Source organism: Taudactylus pleione, unplaced genomic scaffold (genome assembly GCF_031769625.1).
Source record: "Taudactylus pleione unplaced genomic scaffold, aTauple2 ptg000656l, whole genome shotgun sequence".
NCBI lineage: Eukaryota > Metazoa > Chordata > Amphibia > Anura > Myobatrachidae > Taudactylus > Taudactylus pleione.
Genome location: NW_028285058.1, coordinates 764,980 through 782,857, shown reverse-complemented (window position 1 = coordinate 782,857; position 17,878 = coordinate 764,980).

The following is a 17,878-nucleotide window of genomic DNA, read 5'->3' as shown; positions in this document are numbered from 1 at the left end:
CCAAGGCCGCTTCATTGATATAAGTGGCCGAATCCCGGATATTGCCTATCAACTCGGTCTGTTCAGCCAAACAGTCGGAATCGAGAGAGGCCTCCAAAGTATCAGCCCAGCGCTCCATAGCTCTGGCTACCTAACAAATGGCCATAGCCGGCCTAGCTGCCCCCCCCCACAAGTGAATAAACGGACTTTAGGCAGATCTCTACCTTACGGTCCGTAGCATCCTTCAAAGAAGACATGGAGGGCATGGGCAACGTAGCACTACGGACCAGGCGTGTCACATGAGAATCCACCTGTGGAGGTGACTCCCACTTAGAAAAATAATTATCCGCAAACAGATAAGCCACCGCCAAGTGCCTCTGAGGCTGATACTGTTTGCCAGGCTGTTTCCACGCCTCCTCTAAATGGTCCACTAACTGACCCGAAAGAGGAAACACTGTGGCGTCACCCTTAATATCCTTAAAAAAGGCATATTTAGACTTGGACACCGGAGGATCTTCAGCCTCAATCACTAAAACTGTGCGGACTGCCCGAATAAGTCCAGGAATACATACCTTGGACCTAGCGTCCGCCTCTTTAGTATGGAGAGGTTCCTGGTCAGAAAGATCCAGAATCTCCCCATCATCAGACGTCACGTCGTCATCCTCATAAGGAGCAGACAGAGACGCCATCGGCCCCTTATGTGGCCGCAACACAGACTCCCCTTGTAACACGTCCGACAAGTGCTGTACAGAACTTGTCAGCGAATTAACCCACGCAGGCTCCTGAGAGACTTGGGGAGGGGTATTAGGGAGACTGTGGGGTACCATCAATTGTCTCGGGAAAACCTGCATGGGTGACGACACCACTGACTGCTGTGACAATCCCATCTGTGAGAGCGCAGGCTGCGGAGCTAACTGGCCCACCAGGGTTGTAAGTGCTTTGGCGAAACAAGCCCAGGGCGGCTCCTGTACCGGGGCTGTGACAGTAATTGGCCGCGCCAATAAATAACACTGCCGACATAGCCCCTCTGCGATACCCTCCCCCTCCGCTATTGGTACCTTACATGTAGTACACCGAAGCTGGAGAGGAAAGTCACTTTCAGACATGATGGTAAGTATGTGACTCCTCACACTAATACTTTTAGTATAGCGTGAGACCACCCTGCAATCACCGCACCACAAGGGCTTTAGCAGAAAAAGATCAGGGACAGTGAAAAGGCTGACAGTAGAAATGAAAGTACAGGCAGCAGCGCTAGCAGAAGTCACATACAATGCAAAGAAAATGAATTCCTGCACTATCAGCGCTGTTACTCAACTACGCAGACAAGGAGCCTGGTAGGACACAGCGCTGCATACACTGACCTGAACCTTAACGGAGAAGAGGTATGCCGGAGGACCCAGACCACGATGCCACCTTTCCAGGCTTCCAGCAGCGCTCACCATGCGTTCAGAGAAGATGGCCGCCGAGGAGCATAGGGGAGGCTGGCCTGGGGGAGGAGCGCTGCCACAGGGCCAGTCGGCGTGTGCAGAGAGGGCTGTGTGCAGCGGGGGAGGCGCCGGCTGTGAGACAGGGAAGGCGCGCTCCCCTGGCATGCATTTAACCCCTGGGATGCCGCAGCGCTACCGCTCAGCCGCGGTCCAGCTGTCCCAGGGGGGTAGTGGAAGCGCAGGTTAGTACCAGGCTCCACGCTGCAGCCAGTCCCCAGGGAGCCCCCTGCCTGGGGACTGTGGACCATGTTCAGCAGGGTCCCACCGCGGGGCCCCGCTGCTTACCTTGCTGTCCCCCTTAGATCCGGCCATGGTCCCAAAACATCTGGGGTCACCGCTAGCTGTGACCCCAGACGCTTACCAGCATCCCCGGATCGGTACCGGCGTTCTGGTACCGGCGGGGGTGTAGGGAAGACAGCATGGACGTCAGCACTGTCCATGCTGTACTTCCAGATGTGCAGCCACAGCTGCATTGTAGAAAGCTTCAGGGGCTCCTCTAAGCCCCCCTCTAACAGGTGCATCCGACTCCGGCCGGGCACCAAACTAAACTGGGATGCCTTGGCTCGGGGGCGGGGTATAGGAGGGGGACCCTAGTGCATCCTGGGAGGCTGAAAGCTTTAACTCTATAGTGCCCGATGCCTGACGTCATCACCTATACCCCAAGGTATCCTGTGGATACCCTGTAGACCCTGAAGTAGAAATTATAGTAGCACTAGTACCAAAATTACTCCCATTATACAAGTACATGTAGAATCAAATAATTCAGCTTAATCTTTTTAGAAGGCAAGAATATTTAGCAATATCGCAACTGCTTCAGAATCACAGTCTATGTACTTAACGCTGTGCATCGGTGCAATCCAAGCAGGGGATAAATATCAGCCGTATGTGTTAATAGCAAACATTAATGTGTCAGTCAGTTGTATTCATTAACCTGGAAGCTCCCAAACCTTCATAAATGCAATTTGGGGCATAATAATCATGTCTCAAGCATATTAATAATGCGGCTGGTTGTAAATACTCCCCTGAGTGTCTATTAGTGCACTTAAAGACACTTTGGGGTAAATTTACTAAGATGGGAGCAGGGGCATTTCTAGTGAGGAGGGGGCCCATGTGCAGTCTCCATCACAGGCCCCCTCCTCTCCGTTCGTCAGCCGTCAACGCACTGAGTTGTGCGCGGCCAGCGCCGGAGTTATAGACTATAGCGGATGTGCAGGTCACCGGGAAAATGGCCACGGTGGTCATTCTCCCTGTACTGCGCATGCGCAAACAACGGGAAAATGGCTGCCGCGGCCATTATCCGGACGTTTTTACAGCGCCAGACCCCCGTACCAACGTGGGACTCTGGAGAGGTAAGTATATTATGGGTGCAGGGTGTGCGGTGCGGGGCCCCCCTGGACCCAGGGGCCCGTGTGCCCTGCACACATTATAGATACGCCGCTGGATGGGAGTTCTATTAAGAAGTGATGTTGCCCATAGCAACCAATCAGATCCAGGTATTCTCTTCTAGAAGGTGCTAGATAAATGAGAAGTAGAATCGGATTGGTTGCTATGGGCAACATCACTTCTTAAATAGAACTCCCATCTTAGTAAATGTGTTCATAGATATTTTTAGATCCCATTAGAGAATCTCAGGAGCTACTACCTGCTTAGTTTGTTGGTACTCCCTATGTTCAAGTAAGTTCCCTCAGGGTATTTATCACAGTCCAATGAGATACATAATGTAGCCATGGGCGCTAAGAGATTGTCTGAGCCCTGGTAAATAGGGGCAGGTGGGTGCATCCATGCATGGGCATGTCCCGAGAGAGAGTGCCTCTGCAGAAGCTGCACTCAGCGGGGACATGACTGCACCATCTTGTGGCCAAGGTTATTCTTCCTTTACACTCCTTGAATTCCAGAGAAGCTGGGGTTGGTTACTTTGCATCGGCTCCCCTGCCCCGCTCAACCCCCCTTGCAGGTAGGAAACCTGAATTCTGACTAAGGGGCAGAGGTACTAAGCCTTGAAAAGCGATAAAGTGGAAAGTGATAAAGTACCAACCAATCAGCTCCTGTCATTTTTCAAACACAGCCTGTAAAGTGACAGTTAGGAGCTGATTGGTTGGTAGTTTATCACTCCCCACTTATCACTTTTCAAGCCTTAGTACATCTCCCACTAAGTAGGAGGAATATAGATTGTAAAGCTGGGTACACACTGGCCGATATATTGGCCGATCAATTGATCGGCCAATATATCTGCTGCCCGTCGGCCAGTGTGTACAGACAATATGTCTGTGAACGACGTTGTTCACAGACATATTGCATTGATCGTGCAGCACAGCCGATGGACAGATATGTCTGCAGACCTATCTATTCATCGGTAAGTGTGTACGTGCGAGCAGCCGATCGCCCGTACAAACACATCGGCAGCCGCAGGGAGCGGTGCCGCCCCGCCTCCTGGCCAGCAGGACCCGCGGCTCCACTGCGTACACAGATGCAGCAACAGCGGCATTAGCCTCATCTCTGAATCAGGCCCTCAGTCGCTTCTCACCGATGGCTGAATGGGCATTAATAGGTGGCAAAGAGGTGGCGCTGGTATTCAGACCGTCAGCATCCTAATTTGTTTCTATGGGTACGGGGCAGTTACCCGAAAAATCGGAAGCCTCCCGCGACATCCGGGAGAGTAGGCATTGTATAGTATAGATGCGTCCGACTGGGAATAAAGGCGGATATTCGCATAAGATTCTGATCACTGGAAGCAGCTAGAGTTGCGACCGCCTTACAGAATCAGGCCCTGCGACTTCTCCATAAATATATGAAATATAAACATAAACCCATTACACAGGAAAGATGACATTTCATTGCCATTAACTGCTCTCGTGCCACATCTGACATTATAATTGCTTAGAACACTAACACAAGTCATGGCTGCGGGTGCAGCAAGCAATGCCTTGCATTCAGGAACACACAGGCATAGTAATATCATCAATCCTCTGACAAGCACATATTCATTATACCCTATTAGCTGGTCACATGGAAACAGGTGGGCGGAAGGTGAATAGCAGTGCAAGATGGCTGTATTCATATCTGAGCAAACTGTTAGTACACTTAAACAGCATGCGGCACAGGCTCCGATAGCTTTTCACTGCTTTCAAAAACCATATTAATTCTGATAACACCCAATGTGCAGCAGTTATTAAATACCTTTCTACTACTGTATCAGGATGGCGGGACAGTCCCATAATATATGCATTTTTTATCAGGATGTATTTAGATCCTAAAATGTAACACAATAATTAAAGTGCTACAACTTTATTTTGTACATCTCTCATGTAAATAACACATAATCAAAATCTATTTTTTTTACATAGAGATATTTGAATGAAGGATTTAATTTTGACATAACATCAGGTCATCTTATACACACACATTCCACAGCACATATCCTAACCCACTGCTCCATGCTCCTTCCTCACTATCTACCCCATCTGTGTTGCCTCTTTCTGTCTGCCCCTCCCCTTTAGAATGTAAGCTCTCACGTGCAGGGCCCTCGTCCCTCATGTGCTTCTCCTCCCCCTACGTATAGTATAATTTACTCCTAACTCCCAACAACGGCACCTAACACTTGGTTGCTTATATCCTGCTGCTTGTGTTATGCAGCTATGTCTAGAAACCATGTCCTTGTCCTGCATTGTATTGTACGGCTAATAACTGCTTTTCTTGTGTGCTCATTTATGTACTGTGTAAGGCGCTGCGGAACCTTTGTGGCGCCATATAAATAAAGGATAATAAAAAAAATAATATATGACGTGTAAAAATAGCAGATTATTTCTCCTGGATAAAAACTTAAACTGTTTAAACCAAATGGTCATATTCAATAATACCATTCAATTATTAATAATATCCCTTGACAGAAACGTCCCTACCGCCCTCAATAGTGTAATACACATTTTGATGTCCTTACTATGAAAGACCCATTGACTTGCGTGTTTAGCGTACGGTATGACATGCCCATGTCTCCTGGCCGGCCTGCCTACCTGTATACACTCAATTTGCAGCTACATAGCTCCCCATAACCTCCTGCATATAATTTAAGATACTCACCATTACCTTTAATGCTTCCACCGACATCTCCATCTCATACATCTGTGACGCCATCTCGTAGAGACTCTCCCTCACAACTCTGACATCCATCTGTGAAATTCAAAATGGGCCAATGTTCATGTTTGCTTCTTTTTGTAGGTCACCCGCAGCCCAAAAATATGGCGCCTGTGATAACAAAGGCTATGTCACTGTGACAGAGTTTTTGATATCTTATGCATAGGATGGGTATAGGATGCCTTCACCGGACAGGGTTAGGATACAGACACCTGTCCTTAGGTATCCTAACCCTCCCTCCCTGGTGCCAGAACCTAACCTCCCCACCTAGTGCCAGAACCTAACCTTCCCCTCCCCTTCCCACACCCTAAACCTAACTCTCCTCCATTAGTGCCTAACCCTAACAATCCCCCTAGTGCCTCACCTATTAATGTTTATTTTGCTCCATTATATCAAAGATGTCGATACTCTGACCTCCGGGAGGGGGCAGCCAAATCGGCAAACTCTGGGAAGTGGCCGAAGTTTGTGGGTGGAGTGGGGGCGTGGCTACGTGATTACATCATTTTGGCCCCACCCCCATGGTTTTTGCGCAGCAGGGGGCAGGTCTAAAATGAGGCGATTCGGCGTGAATGAGGGGTCGGCGACTGGGAGGCTTTCCTGCCTTTCCGGGGGGCCGGGAGTGGCACCTGATTTTCAGGAGGCTTCCGGCCAAATCGGGAGGGTAGGCAAGTATGCCTTATATTTGGTACTACATTTTGTGTAACTTGGATTATGGCTTCTTGTATCTTCCCTTTATGTTCCCCTTCCCAAAATTCATTTACCCCTTCCTTGAAAAATGTTAAATAAATACTATTGATGGTAACAAAAAAAAACACTTTCTTTTTTTAGATGAATTGTTTACTGTTATATAATTAACTGATATATTTCAAGTGTACAATGTACAGTAAATCTAGAAATGCATTTCTTTAACATCTGTGTATTACATTTATACACATTTCTCCAACTTGAGCCAGAAAAGAATAAGGTCAGATAGCACTAGAAGTACTAAACATTACAGGTTGCATTTAATGAAACCTTGTGCAAAATAAAATGATGGTGTTGTACATAGCAACCAAACAGGTGTTTGTGATTTTTGTATTGTAGTTTAGAAAATAAAAGCAGAATGTTATTGGTTGCAATAGGCAATAACATATTTTCCTGTTGCATTGATTTTCATAAATGCTCCCCGTCCTCCTTTGTTTAAAGAATATCGATCGTCTTAACACTGGACGACTTTAATGAACGACATAACGATCACCGTTACGTCAAGCATTAACAATGAATGCACTGGCCGCTAGCGATATTGCTAGGTTTGATGTGCAGCACATCAGACCTGGCGACCGTCGCTAGCGACCGCGGAAACATGCGTATACACTGAGTGATGTAGGCAATATGGTTATATGCCCTGAATCTGGATAGAGAGTGGGCAGAGAGTAAAGATAAGTAAACGGATGTGCACATTTATATTTACTTTTGGTATATGTAAATTTTGCATATTATTTGTGTCTAAATAATTTTGGAAACTACTACACCAGAGGGCGCTGTAGTCACACTAACTTCTCAAGGAATCACCTCTACCTGCAGGATGAATAAGGGTACACAGGAGACTAGTTTCCGCCCCAATGAGAATAGCTTAGCATTATACATCATGGACTTGGGCAGGTATTAGGCTTTATAAAGAACCATGTACAGAAAAGGACGGGGAGTTCACTGTTTAGGGCGCATACATAAGCTGCCACTGATAAAGTCTAAATCCCTACAAAAATCTCACCCTGATTTAAAACAACACCAAAAAAATACAGATTGGAAAATAGACAAAAACTGCGGCGCTAAAAGGATGTGTGGCAATAATACATCCCTTAATGGTGGATGATGTTCTCTTTATGATAAATAGGGTGTATAATCCTTTGCAAAGATCTCTAAATCCTCAATGGAGAGAAGAAGTTATGTTAACCAGGGGTCCTCCAAGGAGGGATAGCGTACCAAACTCACTTCTCCCACTTATAGATGCATACACATCAAAGTATCTTTATTCCTTCCTTCTGGTCAAATACTGCAATAAGATGTATGCAGAATGGACCCACAAGGAAAAACAATAAATCAGAGGACGTTTCTCTTTGAATAAAAAGATAATTAAAAAAATCCAAGGAATTTTTTTTTTTAAAACCAATACTCTGAGAATAGAACGTTCTGAGTGAAAAAAGGTCCAAATATCAAGTTACTCACACCTGCAGCTGTCAGGTGTGAGTAACTTCATATTTGGACCTTTTTTCTTTGGATTTTTTTATTATCTTTTTATATTGCTGTTTTTATGTACTGTTTCAATGTGTTTTTTGATGTTTCCATTTTGACCCTGGGTTGGAACTTTCTTTTTTATCAATAAAATACTTGTTTTGGATGCCATACTCACGTTTATGCATCAATATATTATGGAACTACATTGCTGAGGATTTTCATCATATCAGCAGTTATTGTTGGATAAAGAAACCTTTATAGGAGCATCACCGCATCACTATACGTGAGTTTGGGTACGAATCCAACCTCTATATGTAAAGAAACCTTGATATGTATTAACATCAATTATCAAGTGTGAGTTGGGGTACGCTATTCAAAGAGAAACGTCCTCCTCTGATTTATTGTTTTTCCTTGTGGGTCCATTCTGCATACATCTTATTGCAGTATTTGACCAGAAGGAAGGAATAAAGATACTTTGATGTGTATGCATCTATAAGTGGGAGAAGTGAGTTTGGTACGCTATCCCTCCTTGGAGGACCCCTGGTTAACATAACTTCTTATCTCCATTGAGGATTTAGAGATATATGCAAAGGATTATACACCCTATTTATCATAAAGAGAACATCATCCACCAGTAAGGGATCTTTATTGTCACACATCCTTTTAGCACCGCAGTTTTTGTCTATTTTCCATTCTGTATTTTTTATAAAGAACCAATTGGGTTCAAAAAAAAAAAGGAGGAAAAAAAAAAGAAAAATAAAGAAATAATAATAAAAATTTTTATATATATATATATATATATGTATATATATATATATATATATCAGGTTAATATAATTATTAAGGCTTTTAAATATTAAAGAAAAAAAAGATTTGAAACCGTGATTCTTGGGCACCACAAGATAATGTATTGTATATTCAAATAAGTATAATCTATTTTGTAGAAATTGTGCACTTTATCTACTTTGAACGTACTTCACCACTGAAAGTAACTCAACCTTAACATTATGTGTGCGATCCCGGCGCGCATAATGCCAGCGGTCAGAATCCCGGTGCAGGATCTGACTCCTGTAGGGATTCCGGCACTGGGATTCTGACCGCCAGCTTTGTGTGTGCGCCGGGATGCCGACTACATCCGTTTCAAATATAGAATGTATAGTATTTTATTATTATTGATATAATTTATTTATAATGCGCCACAAGGTTTCTGTAGCGCAGTACAAAGGGTTAAAATGAACATAAAGCTATATACAGCATATGTACAAACAAATACAGGCAGTGTATAAATTCAGATAGCTACATAATTATAGAGCATTTAGCATAATTATGTAGAGAAGTAGAAGGGGAGAGGCCCTGCTTATACCAGCTTACATTCTATAGAGGACATGGATGGGCACAATGCAGAGACCAGGGCAGAGACTGTACAGTTTGGAGGAGGGCTGGAAGCTGCAATGAAAAATTAGTTTTAAGAGTAGGTTTAAAGGCTGGGAGGCTGTATGAAAGTCTAATAGAGTGAGGGAGGGAATTCCAGAGGTCAGGAGCGGCTTGGGAGAAATACTGAGAGTGTGAGAGTGGTGTCACGGCCAGGGTATTTCAGCATGGCACTAGGCGGGTGTTACCTGTGACGTCGTTGTGGCGCGGGCTGTCTGGTGGCGGAGCTGGTGTCTGGCGGGGGGCTTTGGCTGCGCGCGTTGTTGTGCGGCCCTGTTGTCACTCTGTGCTGGTGAGGCCTGGCGGCGTCTCCGTTCCGTTTGGCATGGGCGCCGCCATCTTGCCTTCTGGCCATGTGATGTGGCTGGCCAATCCTGGTGAGTCACATGTTCCCTCCGGCCAGTAACAGCATGGCATGAGGTATTTAGGAAGGGTCAGTGCCTTCCTTCTTTGCCAGTGCAACGTGTATCTCAGCCTAGCTGAGAGGGAGTTCTCTGTGCTTTCCTGTTCCTGTGAATTCGCTGTCTGCCAGTCTGCCTGTCAGCTCCTAGCTCCCACTGGACTACCCTGCTTCCTCCATCACCCTTGCCCATACCTGAGTGAATGAGCCTGCTGACATCCTGCGCTTCAGTTCACTACCTGTATACCTGGCTTGTTTATTTTCAGTTTCACTACCTGCACACCTGGACAGCTCTAATTGTTTCTACTTGGACAATAACCCTTTTACTCCCACCACAGAACTCTTGTGCACATTTATATATTCCTGGACTTTTATTTACTGCCATTATATGTTTACTCAAGCACTTATTAAAAATCCTAGTTTTATTTTCAAATCTGCTTCTGTGATCGCTCCTGCTACAAACAACCCAGAACATCACAGTTTGCACTGGCCCCATGGAGCCGGCCACGGATCAGGAGTCAGGAGTGGATTTGTTCCGGTGCATTTCTGGTCGTTTAGAAAATCTGGAAAACATGCAGCATCAAATGGCTCAATTTCTGCAAGAGATGTCCAAGCGACAGGATAGTTTGCAAACTTCCTTTTCTACCCCTGAAGTACCAGCAGCTACATCTGCATCAGCGTCTGGGAATACAGGAGGCAGATCATCTCCCCGCTTACATCTTCCTTTACCAAATAAATTTGACGGCAATCCTAAACTCTGCCGAGGATTCCTAAATCAGTGTGACATACATTTTACCCTGCAGCCTGACAACTTTCTAACTGCAAGAACTAAAGTGGCTTATATAGTCTCTCTGTTATCCGGCCAGGCCTTGGAATGGGCTTCCCCACTCTGGGAGCGCTCAGATCCGCTGCTGGATAATTATGCAGGCTTTGTGTCATCCTTCAGGAGGATTTTCGATGAACCTGGGCGTACTGTATCAGCATCATCAAACATCATGACACTGAGACAAGGGGTCCGTCCTGTCAGTCAATATGCCGTGTAATTTAAAATTTTAGCATCAGAGCTCAAATGGAATGAGGAAGCCCTCACCTTGACCTTCTGGCATGGGTTGTCAGACCGACTAAAGGATGATCTAGTCACTCGAGAGCTTCCTACTAATCTGAACGACATGATTTCGTTGTGTATCAAAGTTGACCTACGCTTCAGGGAACGTCAGGCTGAAAAAAGCAGAACTGACCGGCAAAGGTCATTTACCCCCTCCATTTCTACCTGTCCCATTCCTTCTCCTACTGAAGAGGAGCCTATGCAGGTGAATCATACACACCTCTCCAAAGAAGAACGTCAGAGAAGAATGCAAAAGAACCTCTGTTTGTACTGTGGAGAGTCCAGTCACCTGCTGATCTCCTGCCCCCGTAAACCGGGAAATGCCAAATCCTAACTGACCCTGGAGACATCAAGTTAGGAGTTGTGAACCCGTCTCCAAAAATTAAAGATTTCACGATTACCCTAGCCTTGGATCTTAAACCCAAACCTCTTTGTTACTGCTCTACTCGACTTGGGAGCAGCCGGATATTTCATAACGTCTAGTTTCATAGATAGATTGCAGATTCCTTGTTTGTCTCTCAACCATGCCATCTCTCTGACCTCTATAGACGGACGCCCTCTAACGGGATAGTCACCAAAGAGACTCAACCAGTATTGGTCCGAATTGGGGCACTTCATTCTGAGTCCTTAAAATTCCTGGTGATATCAGAGGTCTCTCAAGAAATTGTTCTTGGTCTACCCTGGTTACGTCAACATAATCCCAGAATTGATTGGAGTTCTATGCAGATTCTGTCATGGGGTATGGACTGTCAGAAATCCTGTCTTCTAAAAATTCGACCTGTGAGAAAGACAGTTCCATTAGTTTCTTCTACCATTCCCAAGGAATATCAGATGTTCGCCAATGTTTTCTCTAAACAACAAGCAAATATCTTACCCCCTCATAGGGAATGGGACTGTCCAATTGAATTGATACCTGATAAGATACCACCTCGTGGTTGTACCTATCCGCTGTCCTTGCCTGAGACTCAAGCCATGACCGAGTACATCCGGGACAACCTGGCAAAGGGGTTCATTCGCCCCTCTACTTCACCTGCTGGAGCTGGGTTTTTCTTCGTTGGCAAGAAGGACGGTGGTCTAAGACCATGTATCGATTATCGAGGCCTTAATGACATTACTGTAAAGAATCGATACCCTCTTCCCCTGATTACTGAGTTGTTTGATAGGGTCAAGGGCTCTGTCATTTTTTCTAAATTAGATCTAAGAGGGGCTTACAACCTCATTCGTATCCGAGCTGGCGATGAATGGAAGACCGCTTTTAATACCAGAGATGGACATTTCGAGTATTTAGTAATGCCTTTTGGATTGTGTAACGCCCCTGCTGTCTTTCAAAGTTTCGTTAATGAGATTTTCCGGGATCTGTTATATGTTTCGGTTGTTGTCTATCTGGATGACATACTGATTTTTTCACCCTCTGTGGCTAAACATCAAGAACATGTTAAAGAAGTTCTGACCCGTTTGAGAGAAAACCACCTTTACTGCAAACTGGAGAAATGCGTCTTTGGAGTGCCCAGTGTACCTTTTCTCGGCTATGTAATATCTGGCTCCAGTTTAGAAATGGACCCCAAGAAGGTACAAGCAATTCTGGATTGGACCCGACCTCAGACACTGAAGGCCATCCAGAGATTGTTGGGATTTGCCAATTATTATAGACGCTTAATTAAGGGATTTTCTACACTGCTGGCTCCCATTACAGCCTTGACCCGCAAAGGTGCTAATCCTGCCCAATGATCACCTGAGGCAGAGTCTGCCTTTCATCTTCTAAAACAGGCCTTTATCTCAGCACCAGTTCTTCGACAACCAGATCTGGACAGGCCTTTTTTGTTGGAAGTAGACGCATCATCTGAAGCTGTGGGAGCAATCTTGTCTCAACGTTATGAGGACAACCGAGTCCATCCGTGTGGGTTCTTTTCTAAAAAATTCTCTCCTGCCGAAAGGAACTACGCCATAGGTGAGCAAGAACTACTAGCTGTAAAGTTGGCATTGAAGGAATGGAGATATTTGCTAGAAGGCGCCAAGTTTCCATTTACTGTATTTACGGACCATAGAAATCTCCTATTTCTCAAAAACCTCCGATGTATGAGTCCTCGTTTGGCCCGCTGGGCAATATTCTTTGCCAGGTTTCAGTTCACCCTGACCTTCCGGTTTGGAGCACTTAATCAGAAGGCTGATGCCCTTTCGAGATCTCTCCTCTGTGATGATCAATCTGAAAATCAAAGCAATACCCCTGTCTTGGAATCAAGAGTTTTCGCCGCATTACAACTTCAGCCTCCTACGGGAAAATCATTTGTGGCCCCGGAATTAAGGAAGCAGCTTCTCACTTGGGCACATTCCTCTCACTTCGCAGGGCACTCAGGCACTCGGAAGACCTTGGAGTTCCTGAAAAGACACTATTGGTGGCCTTCTATGAAGGTAGATATAATGGAGTTTATCTCTTCCTGCTCCTCCTGTGCCCAGCATAAATCATCACGACAAGCTCCAGCTGGGGAATTGCTTCCATTACCTACTCCATCACGTCCATGGACGCATCTCTCCATGGATTTCGTCACAGACCTGCCAGTCTCTCAAGGTTTCAACACTATCTGGGTTGTAATAGACCGATTTTCTAAGATGGTCCACTATATACCGTTGAAGAAGTTACCTTCTGCCCCTGACCTGGCACAGTTGTTTGTCCAACACATATTTCGTCTACATGGCCTTCCTGCTGAAATTGTCTCTGACCGTGGTGTGCAGTTTACTGCAAAATTCTGGAGGGCTTTGTGTTCTGTTCTTCAAGTGAAGTTAAACTTTTCCACGGCCTACCATCCGCAAAGCAACGGCTCCACCGAGAGAGTTAATCAAGATCTAGAGACTTTCTTAAGAATTTTTATGTCATCTTCCCAGGACAATTGGGCTGCCTTGCTGCCGTGGGCTGAGTTTGCACATAATGCTTCCTACCACTCGTCAACTAACCAAACGCCATTTCAGGTTGTATATGGCCTTCATCCTCGTGTTCCCGAATTCCGAAGCCTGCCTGTTTTTGATGTTCCGGCCGTGGAGGACACTGTGCGGAATTTTGCTGCCATCTGGACTCAAGTACGGTCTAATTTGTTGAAGGCATCCTCTCGCTATAAGACCCAGGCCGATAAGAAGTGTAGAATAGTTCCACGCATGCAAGTAGGAAACCAGGTCTGGTTGTCTACTCGGAACCTTCGTCTAAGAGTTCCGTCTATGAAATTCACACCCCGCTTCATCGGTCCCTTCACCATAACAGAAGTCATTAATCCAGTGGCCTACCGTTTACAGTTACCCCCATACCTAAAAATTCCCAATTCCTTCCATGTTTCCTTATTAAAGCCCCTAGTCCTGAATAAGTTCCATAATGCTCTACCTGCTTCTCCTCGAGTCCAGACGGACAGAGGAGTTGAGTTTGAAGTCGCCCAGATCTTGGACTCTCGTCTGCACAGAGGTTATCTTCAGTATTTGTTGGACTGGAAAGGTTACGGTCCAGAGGAACGTTGCTGGACCGATGCTCGTGATGTCCACGCTCCCACGCTCATCAGGAGATTCCATTCTGCCCATCCGGAGAAGCCTGGTGAGTGTCCTGAGGCCACCCCAAAAGGGGGGGGTACTGTCACGGGCAGGGTATTTCAGCATGGCGCTAGGCGGGTGTTACCTGTGAGGTCGTTGTGGCGCGGGCTGTCTGGTGGCGGAGCTGGTGTCTGGCGGGGGGCTTTGGCTGCGCGCGTTGTTGTGTGGCACTGTTGTCACTCTGCGCTGGTGAGGCCTGGCGGCGTCTCCGTTCCGTTTGGCATGGGCACCGCCATCTTGCCTTCTGACCATGTGATGCGGCTGGCCAATCCTGGTGAGTCACATGTTCCCTCCGGCCAGTAACAGCACGGCATGGGGTATTTAGGAAGGGTCAGTGCCTTCCTTCTTTGCCAGTGCAACGTGTATCTCAGCCTAGCTGAGAGGGAGTTCTCAGTGCTTTCCTGTTCCTTGTAATTCGCTGTCTGCCAGTCTGCCTGTCAGCTCCTAGCTCCCACTGGACTACCCTGCTTCCTCCATCACCCTTGCCCATACCTGAGTGCCTGAGCCTGCTGACATCCTGCGCTTCAGTTCACTACCTGTATACCTGGCTTGTTTACTCTCAGTTTCACTACCTGCACAGCTCTAATTGTTTCTACTTGGACATTAACCCTTTTACTCCCACCACAGAACTCTTGTGCACATTTATATATTCCTGGACTTTTATTTACTGCCATTATATGTTTACTCAAGCACTTATTAAAAATCCTAGTTTTATTTTCAAATCTGCTTCTGTGATCGCTCCTGCTACCACCCCGTGTCCACAAACAACCCAGAACATCACAAGTGGGAAGTGGTGATCAGGGAGGAGGTGTCATTTTGAGGGGCGCAGAGAGGGGGGGGGAGCGGGTACAGATTACCCTGGGCCTGGGCTTTCTGAGGGGCCCGGCGGGGGCCCGGGTCCGGCGCTGCCCCCCCCTCACAGCAGCCCAGCACACAGCGTGTGCTGAGTTGCAGTTGGAGACTGCTCGTGGCTGCTGAGGAGCAGCCACAGCAGTCTCCTATGCCTGTGCGGGGGAGCGATCACACTGATTGCGCCCCCCCCCTGGCTTTGCGCCGGGCTGAGGGGGCTCAGTGCGCCCCCCCTCCCCAGCGCCGCAAATCATTTTTTTTTCTATCAGCAAGGGGGCGTGGCTACGCCTCCTGCTATTAGGCCATGCCCCCTATTACCGGGGCCCGCCGCAGCTCTTGGCAGGCCTGGTCATTTTCATACTACTAGCACCGGGCGTCTTTTTCATGCCTGTTTTTGCAGAAAATGCGTCTAAGTGGTAATGCGATGCGACTAGGATGCAGCAGGAGACTGTGCTGATTAATTTGGTATGCAACACTTCTGTGTATATCTGTGTGTGACTGAGAGCCATATTCAATTTGGAGCGAAAGGTCAGTTGCCAGACTTTTCGCAGTCATCGAAGGTTATGCCGTTGAAAACTTATCGCGAGTCCCCACATATCCCCATATTCAATTCCAAATTGGCGAAAACGGGACCCGTCGAAAACAATATCGCTGAAAACTCCTGTCGTTTTTGGGGAAAGATGCTCTGACATGGGGGTTCACTATACCCCCGAATAGCCCTGCTAAAGATATTTCGTGTTTTTAAATGGTCTCAATAGGTGCTATTTGGTGTCTTTGAGCAAGTGGTGAAGAATAGCATTTTGCTATTTTTTTTGAGAAAAATAAGTAGCCCCATCAAATTTGGGGTACATGAAAATGGGTACTAGTATAGTTCCAAATCACTGAAGTCAAGCTTTAAAGTGCACCAAAAAAACGCACCTTCAGCAAGCACCTACAATAATAAAAAAAACTCCCCCATACTTTCAGACCCCCCCAAAGGCTATTACGCTAGTTTTTGAAGTTGTACCCCCACTTTCAAATTTTTCCCTCACATTTTCAAAGTGCCATTTTGGGGTGTCCTTTGTGGTTTTTTTTTTAGCGTTTTTTGATGTAGTTAGCATCAAGGGGGGGTACAAAGGGTGCAGAGTGGTTTCCCCAACTCTGCACCCCAAAACCCCAAATCTGCACATTATTCATAGGTGAAACTTTATCGCCTATTACACTGCATTGCATTTTCGCACTGGTGAAAAGACGCTAAAATTGAATACGGGGATAAGTGAAATCGGCGAAAAAGTTTAGCAGAAAACGGCTTTTCGCTCCAAATTGAATACGGCCCCGAGTCTCTGAATCTGCATGCGTAGTGCTACTCTCTGATAAGCAGCCGTGGCTTATTCCATGCCCAGTTCGGTTTACAGACTCGGCCGGAAAACAGATATACAAGTGTCACATATCAAATTAATCAGCCTCACATATCAAATTAATCACCACAGTTTCCTCTGCTGATTAATTTGATTAAGACGCATTGCGACTTAGACGCTTTTTCGGCAAAAATAAAAGATCCCAGATCTTAACAGAGTAGCACGGGACCTGTCAGCAGGGTCGTAGAGAGCCTGGCCGGGCTCGGGTAAAGGAGGGGACGTGGCTTAATAGCGGGCGGTGTGGCCATGCCCCCTTAAAAACCCAAGAAAAATATAACTTTTGCAGTGCCGCGTAGCGGCGCTGTGCACCGGGGAGAGGGGCGCTGTAAGCCCCCCCAGCCCGGCGCTAAGCAGCGGGGAGAGGGGCGCTGTAAGCCCCCCACAGCCATAGGAGACTGCCGCAAGCAGTCTCAAGCTGTGTGCTGAGCTAATGTGAGGGGGGGGGCGACGCCGGGCCCCTCTAGCAAGCCCGGGCCCGGATAAACTGTACCCGCTTTTACGGCGTTCTGTGCATGCTCAGTAGACTCCGGGCACACTCCAGTGCCCGGAGTCTACTAATGCTCCGGTGGCTGGCTAGCCGCATCAGTCGGCTGCTGGCCACCAGGGAGGAGAGAGGAGGGGGCCCCGCACGGGAAGTGCACACGGGCCCCCTCCTCTCTTAAGATGCCCCTGGTCCCGCCTCACAAGACCCTAAACATATCTGCTCCAACATCTACAAATTCTTAACTGAGGATATATGTACAATTTGCCCGGGGCTGTGCAAATATTTGGGACCAAGATCTGAGGAGTCCAGACAATGACCAGCTCTGGCCAAAGACATTCCAATATGCTATGATCAGTTCCACCAGACTCTCTGTTAAGGGAGAGCAATTGAAGGTGGTACATGTGCATTTCTAGGTGGTACACGTGCCCCTCCCAGCTGTTCAAGACGCACCCAGGGGTCTCGGTAATATACTAGGTGGGTTTTCCCAAGACTTAAGGCGGGTATCCACTTGCTGATTTCAAATGAGCGATTGAACAATAACGATATCATTATCGTTCAAGTGCTCATTAATCGTGCACAAATCGGGCATGAAAATGTCGGAAACGACCAGCGATGCGCGGTCCCACTGGTCGTTTCCGACATTAATCATCGCCTGAACATGCAGATCAGTCTGCCAATAACAACAGATTGGCCATGCTCGGGCATGAGGGAGGGTGCCTACACTGAACGACATATAGTTCAGTGTAGGCACTGCAGCGGAAGAGGTACAACTGTACGATTATAATGTTGTAATCGTACTGTAGTTCCACTATCTGCTAGTGGATACACACCTTT